This window comes from Humulus lupulus, chromosome 2 (assembly GCF_963169125.1).
Source record: "Humulus lupulus chromosome 2, drHumLupu1.1, whole genome shotgun sequence".
Taxonomy (NCBI): Eukaryota; Viridiplantae; Streptophyta; class Magnoliopsida; order Rosales; family Cannabaceae; genus Humulus; species Humulus lupulus.
The window spans coordinates 214,846,775-214,854,127 of NC_084794.1; the positions used below are offsets into that span (position 1 = coordinate 214,846,775).

Genomic DNA, 7,353 nt, shown 5'->3' on the forward strand with positions numbered 1-7,353 from the left:
ATTAGTAAAAAGACATTTATCTTTGTTTGAAAATGAAAGTGTTAGTAAAAATTTAAGCATCATGGAACCAATTGCTAATATTACTAGAAATCATGTTGATGAAAATGTTGTGCCTGAAAATATCTTGCTTGAATATTTTGCACCTATTTCATCTAATGCTCCTTCATGTATTGTTTTTCCTATCACTTCTGCTAACCATTTTGAGCTTAAACCATCAATCATTCAATTGTCGCCATCTTTTTATGGGTTAGATAGAGAGGATCCTTACATGCATGTCAAAGATTTCTTAGAAATTTGCTCAACATTTAAATTTCAAAATTTTTCTGATGAGCGGTCAAACTAAGATTATTCCCTTTTTCATTAAAAGACAAATCAAAAGCTTGGTTAAATTACCTTCCCACGGGGTCTATAATTACATGGGATCAACTTTATAATAAATTCTTGCTGAAATTTTTTCCTATGTCTAAACTGATAGTCTAAGGAGAGAAATCTCCGAGTTTTTTCAAAATGATAATGAAGAGTTTTATGAATGTTGGGAAAGATTTAAAGATTTATTATTAAAATGTCCTCATCATGGTTTTGAAAAATGGAGACTTGTAAAATATTTTTATGATGGTTTGACTCCCTCTAATCGTCAAATGATTCAATCTATGCATACTAGAATTTTTTTAAAATTTCAAGGACAATAGGCTTGGGACACCCTTGAAGATTTATCTGTCAATTAACAACAATGAAATTATTTTGATCCTAAGTCAGGTCAACTAATTCACCAAAAAGAGGAGGAAGGTATGAAGTAAAAGATGAATTAGACTTAAGAACATCCTTAGACAAATTAGCGAGAAAAGTAGAAGCTTTAACCATAAGCCAAACTATAAATTCTCCAATACAACCAAGAAAAGAAGTTTGTTCTATATGTTCTAGTCCTTGCCATAATGCCCAATCATGTCCTTCCTACCAAGAAGTGTTTTCTGAGGAGGCCAGTGCTCTTCATGCTTATGGGAAACAAAATGATTGCCCATTTTTGTCCACTTATAATCCAAACTTGAGAAACCATCCAAACTTTTCATGGAGACAAAACCAACCTCCAATGAATCAAGGGCACCAGTACAACACGCCAAACCAAACTCATGCCCCACAAAATCAACCATATCCTAAACAAAGGAAACCTTCCTTAGAAGATACTTTACAACAATTTATGCGATCCACTCAACAAATCCTACAAAATCAGTCTCAATCAATTACCAAACTCGAGACATAAATAGGACAAATCACTACTGCATTAGCTGATAGAGAAAAAGGAACATTCCCTAGTTAACCTATCCCAAATCCAAAAGGTCAATATGAGATAGGAAAATCTAGTCATAATGGAGAAGTCAAATCAATTTCAACTCTTAGGTCCGGAAAGAACATTGTCAAACCCGATTACATACCCGAGGTTGAAAAAGAAAAAGAAAAGAGTCAGCCTTCTAGTTCTAATGCCAATGACTCTTCAAATGAGGATACTCCAATCCATCCTTTCATTCCAAAAGCCCCATTCTAACAAATATTACTTCCAATTAAAAAAGGCAGCCAATACAATGACATCTTAAAAGTTTTTAAACAAGTTAGTATCAATATCCCTTTCTTAGATGCCATTAAACAAATTCCCGCCTACTCTAAATTTTTTAAGGATCTTTGGACTGTAAAAATAAATACTAATGTTCCTAAAAAGGTGTTTTTAACTGAACAAGCTAGTTCCATTATTCAATATAAGAGTCTTGTTAAATATAAAGATTCTGGGTATCCCACAATTTCATGCATTATTGGTGATCATTTTATTAACAAGGCTTTACTTGATTTGGGTGCTAGTGTGAATTTATTGCCTTATTCTGTTTATAAGCAACCTAGTCTTGGTGAACTAAAACCTACTTCTATAACTCTTCAATTAACCGATCGTTCTGTGAAAAGTCCTAGAGGCATTGTAGAAGATGTTTTGATAAAAGTTGATAAATCTTGCTTTCCCGTTGACTTTATTGTTCTTGATACTCAACCTGTGGAAAATGTGCATGCTCAAATTCCTATCATTTTAGGTAGACCATTCTTAGCTACAACTAATGCAATCATTAATTGTCATAATGGCATTTTAAAATTATCTTTTGGAAATATGACTGTTGAATTGAATGCACTTAATGTCTCTAAATCTGTTAAGTGTGAGGAAGTGCATGACGTTAGCATGATTGAGAATATTTTTGAAGATGATGAAAATGACTTGCTTGACTTTTGTGAAAAGTATTTTGGTATGAGCTTACAAGTTGATGATTCCATGAATGATGTGAATTCTTTGTTAGAGTCTATGCCCTCAAATGATACCATAACTGAACCTTTTTCACCCTAGAGAATATTCAATCAATTTCCAAGTCTCGAAAGTTAGACCTAAAACCTTTGCCAGAAAATGTAAAATATTCTTTTCTATGAGAGTCTGAAACCTTACCTGTTATCATAGCATCCGCCTTTATTGATCAAATGCTTGAACGTTTAGCTGGCCGTGCATATTATTTCTTTCTCGATGGGTATTCGGGATATAACCAAATCCCCATTGCCCCACAAGATCAAGAAAAGACTGCATTTACATGCCCTTTCGGGACTTTTTCCTATCGTCGCAGGCCTTTTGGATTATGCAATGCACCTGCGACTTTTCAAAGGTGTATGATTTCAATTTTTTCTGACATGGTTGAAAGATTCCTTGAAGTGATTATGGATGATTTTTCTGTGTTTGGTTCCTCTTTTGATGAATGTTTGCACCATCCTTGTTTTAATTCATTGCAAAGAGAAAAACCTTGTGCTTAACCAGGAAAAATGTCATTTTATGGTTAAAAAAGGAATTGTTTTAGGTCATGTAATCTAATATGAAGGAATAGAAGTTGATAAAGCAAAGGTTGATCTTATTTCAAAACTTTCCCTACCTAAAACTGTGAAAGAAATTAGATCATTATTAGGCCATGCCGGTTTCTATAGAAGATTTATAAAAGACTTTAGCAAAATTTGTCGGCCTTTATGCCATTTACATGGAAAATTAAATAATTTTGTCTTTGACAATGATTGTCATGTTGCCTTTGATAAATTGAAAAATTTGTTGACTACTGCACCCATTATTCGACCTCCTGATTGGAAAATACCTTTTGAAATAATGTGTGATGTTTCTGATTATGCTATAGGTCCTGTCTTAGGACAAAGACTTGAAAAAATACCTAATGTAATTTACTATGCTAGCAAAACATTAAATGATGCTCAATTAAATTATTCCACAATTGAGAAAGAATTTATTGCTGTTGTTTTTGCATTGGAGAAATTTAGATCTTACTTGTTAGGGTCTAAAATTATTGTCTATTCTGATCATGCTGAATTAAAATATCTCTTGTTAAAAAAAGATGCTAAGTCTCATTTTATCCGTTGGATCCTGCTTTTACAAGAATTTGACTTAGAAATAAGTGATAAAAAGGGATCTGAAAATGTTGTTGCTGATAATTTATCTAGACTAGTTGTTGAAACTATACAAGATTCCACTCCTATCACTAAAACTTTTCCCGATGAACAATTGATGCATGTTTCTTCTTTGCCTTGGTATGCTGATATTGTGAATTATTTGGTCACTAAAGAAATACCATCTCATTGGTCTTAGCATGATAAATCTAAATTTTATTATGAGGTGAAAATTTTTATTTGGGATGACCCTTACTTGTTTAAATACTGTCCTGACCAAATAATTAGAAGATGCATTCCAAATTGTGACCAATATAAAATTATATCTTTTTGTCACGATCATGCATGTGAAAGGCATTTTAGTGGTAAGAAAATAGCTACTGAAGTTTTACAATGTGGTTTTTATTAGCCTACTATATTTCGTGATACATATGTGTATTGTAAAGTTTGTGAACGTTGCCAAAAGTTAAGAAGTTTAACTAGACGATACATGATGCCATTGAATCATATTCTCATAACTGACATATTTGATGTTTGGGGCATTGATTTTATGGGACTATTTCATAACTCTTTTGGTAATCTTTATATTCTTGTTGGAGTTGATTATGTGTCTAAATGGGTTAAAGCTATTGCCTGCCACACTAATGACCACAAAGTTGTGCTTCGGTTTTTGAAAGAAAATATATTTTCCCGTTTTGGTTCACCACGTGCTATCATTAGTGATAACGGTACACACTTTTGTAATAAGTCATTTAAACATTTGAAGAAACAATATGGCATTACACATAAAGTCTCAACACCATATCACCCACAAACTAGTGGTCAAGTTGAAGTGTCTAAAAGGGAAGTTAGGCACATTTTAGAAAAAACTGCGAATCCAACTAGGAAAGATTGATCCTTAAGACTCACTGATGCATTAAGGGAGTATCGTACCGCGTACAAAATTACCATTGGCATGTCACCCAACAGACTTTTGCATGGAAAGGCGTGCCACATACCTGTTGAGTTAGAACATAGAGCCATTTGGGCAATTAAGCAGTTAAATATTTCTTTAGACAAGGCAGGTGAGAAAAGAAAACTTCAATTGAATGAGCTAGACAAAATTAGGAATGATGCATATGACTATTAAAAAAAATATAAGGATTGTATGAAAATTTACCATGACAAAAATATTTTGAGAAAAGATTTTTCTCCAGGTCAAAATGTTCTTTTATACAACTCATGTTTGCATTTATTCTCGGGAAAGTTATGCTCTAGGTGGTCTGGTCCTTACATTGTTTGCATTGTTTTTCCACATGGAGCTATTGAAATTGATAATTCTAAAAATGGTGATATTTTTAAAGTTAATGGACACAAATTAAAAATTGATTATGTGGATGAAATCCTCCTTGAGGATCCTATTGACCAAGTTATTTGATTGCTTGTGATTACTCTTGCTTGTGTTCTATTTGTTTTAATGTTTGTTTGTTTTATGTATGATTTAATTTTTGTCTATTGTATCTTTTACTCTCTTGGCGATGCACCGTATCGAGGTATGACCATTCTAAATTCTAAACTCTTTTGCTTTTCAAATTATATTTGTGTTTCAACACATTGAGGACAATGTTTAAATTAAGTTTGGGGGTAGTGATTTTATATGGTTATTCTTATTAGGAGAGTATGTGGTTTATTGTGTTTTGTGTTGTTTTTTTTAAATAAAAAAAATTGGTGATATTTTTCATTTTCAATGATAAAAATCTTGATTGAGTTTGAGTTTAGTTCTCTTAAAAATATGAATAATTTTTAAGTTTTGTCTTTAATTACTGGGTCAATTTTTCTTATAACAAAAATTTCATTTTTCATAAGAAGAGCACTTTTATTTCCTATAAGTTTAAGTGAAAAATAATTTTTTGAAGACCTCTTTTTAAAAGCGAAATTGACAAGCTAATTAATTATATAAGCTTAACTTTTATTCATAATAATTTTTTAGAATTATTTTCATTGTACAATTTTTGAGAAAATACTTTTTATATCACCAATAATAAAAAAAAATGTGTGTTTTAATTTTCTTTTACTTGAGGACCAACAAAACATTAAGTTTGGGGGTGTGATAACTCTATAAAATAGAGTTATATTACCATATTTTATATGCTAATTGTTGCTTAGTTCTTGAGTTTTTAATTGATTTGTTAAGCTTTTAAGTCATTTTGAATTTATTAGGTTTATTTTGATTTTATATATTTTTGTGTGTTTTTATAGTTATTTTGTTGTAGTTTAATTATTTGAATTATTGTGTTTAGTTAGAAGTAAAAAAAAATGCAATTTTGTTGATCTTTAAACTTAAATTAATTTAAGTTTTAATTAATATTCTCACTTAATTAATACGACTCAAGTTATAATTGAAAATATTTGACTATGATTTAATTTATTTTGTAGGAAAATTATTGCATTTGTGGTACTTGAAGCAGAAAAATAAAGAAAAGAAAAGAAAATAAAGGGAAGGGAGAATTTTGAGAGAAAAGCAAAGAAATTTGGCATTTTCCAAAGGCCCAATCCGCCTATCACAAGGCCCAAAGCTCAGCCCAGTCGTTTCCCTCTCTGCCCAGCCGCCTGGGCCCGCCTGCCTCAACACCCTCCTCTCGGCCCAACTCTTTTCCCAGCCACCGTGGGCCCGCCAAAAGCCCAGGCCCGCCTACCATCAGCAGCCAACCAGCCACCTTCCCATTCCTCTTGAGCCCATATTGTCTGTTTGTCCCATTGTCCCTTTGTCCAAAAATGCCAATTTTTTACCCAACTTTTCCACAAAATTTACTCCAAAATCATCATGACACCTAAAATTTACCTCTACATGCCATATTTACTTTATTTAGTTAATTTAATCGATTTAATCAATTTAAATTGATTATTTTAATAATCTCATTTTGGCTATAAATATGTAATTTCAAGACCATTTTAGGGTGCTTAATTTTTGGGTTACCATCTTCTTTTCTACAATTCTCACCTCCATTTTAATGTTTTTCAAGAGCATTTTCAGGCATGTATTCTCTTTGTTTTGTAATTTCTATTCTTGTTATGAGTTTCTAATCTTTTTAAGATTATTAAGATGATGATGAAACAATATGTAACTAGATAGTATTTATTTTGTATGTTGATTTCCCATTTGTGCAACAAAGTTATGGATTTTTCTCCTTCAAATATTTTCTTTCATCTTAAATATCATGTATATTTTATTGTTAGCATATATTTACACTTTGTTCTTCATTAGTGCAAAATCATAATATTCTTTATTAAGATGTGCCATTAAATTGTGCACATCAAGTGCTTAGAACAAAAATATTATGTTTCGCCTTATAAATAATATTCATTGATTTATTTGTTGTTTCTTTAGATTGATTGACACTAAATACTTTGATCTTATATTGTTAAAAGTGAAGATAAATCAAATATTAATATAATAACTTGTGCTAAAAAATAATATCTAAATTGAATAGGTGATAGTTTGATTAATTTCTATTATTAAAACTTGGGAATCAATGTACTCAGCTCAGGTACAGCTGGCAGATAAATATGTGGAAAAACAGTCAAGTGGAATATCTGGTTATTAATGATGTGAGCAGCTCAAGATCCAATCCAGTTCGTACACGGTATACTAGTTATCATCTGACCTACACTTAAGGTAACAATCGAGTTCGGGACTCATAATGGTTAGATCCAACTTTGGGCGCTCTAAAGTTATTACGAGTTCAGAGTCAGGTAGTTGATTAAACATGAGCTCGGGTGAGATATTTAGCTTGTGAGAACCTAGACAACACATACTCAAGGATCCTAGAAGATTCAGGGATTCTTTTTACGCTCATTAATGACCAAGCTGTATCATATATTTGTCATTTATTATCCGAGATTGCAGGAGTATAT

General features: G+C 31.7%; 1 non-coding gene across 1 annotated transcript; it reads right to left on the bottom strand.

Annotated features, from left to right (window-relative positions):
* Positions 1–473: 473 nt before the first annotated feature.
* Positions 474–580, bottom strand: LOC133820530 (small nucleolar RNA R71). The gene has a single exon (XR_009886937.1). It is a non-coding gene; the product is annotated as a small nucleolar RNA R71 (small nucleolar RNA).
* Between the last annotated feature and the right edge of the window lie 6,773 nt (positions 581–7,353).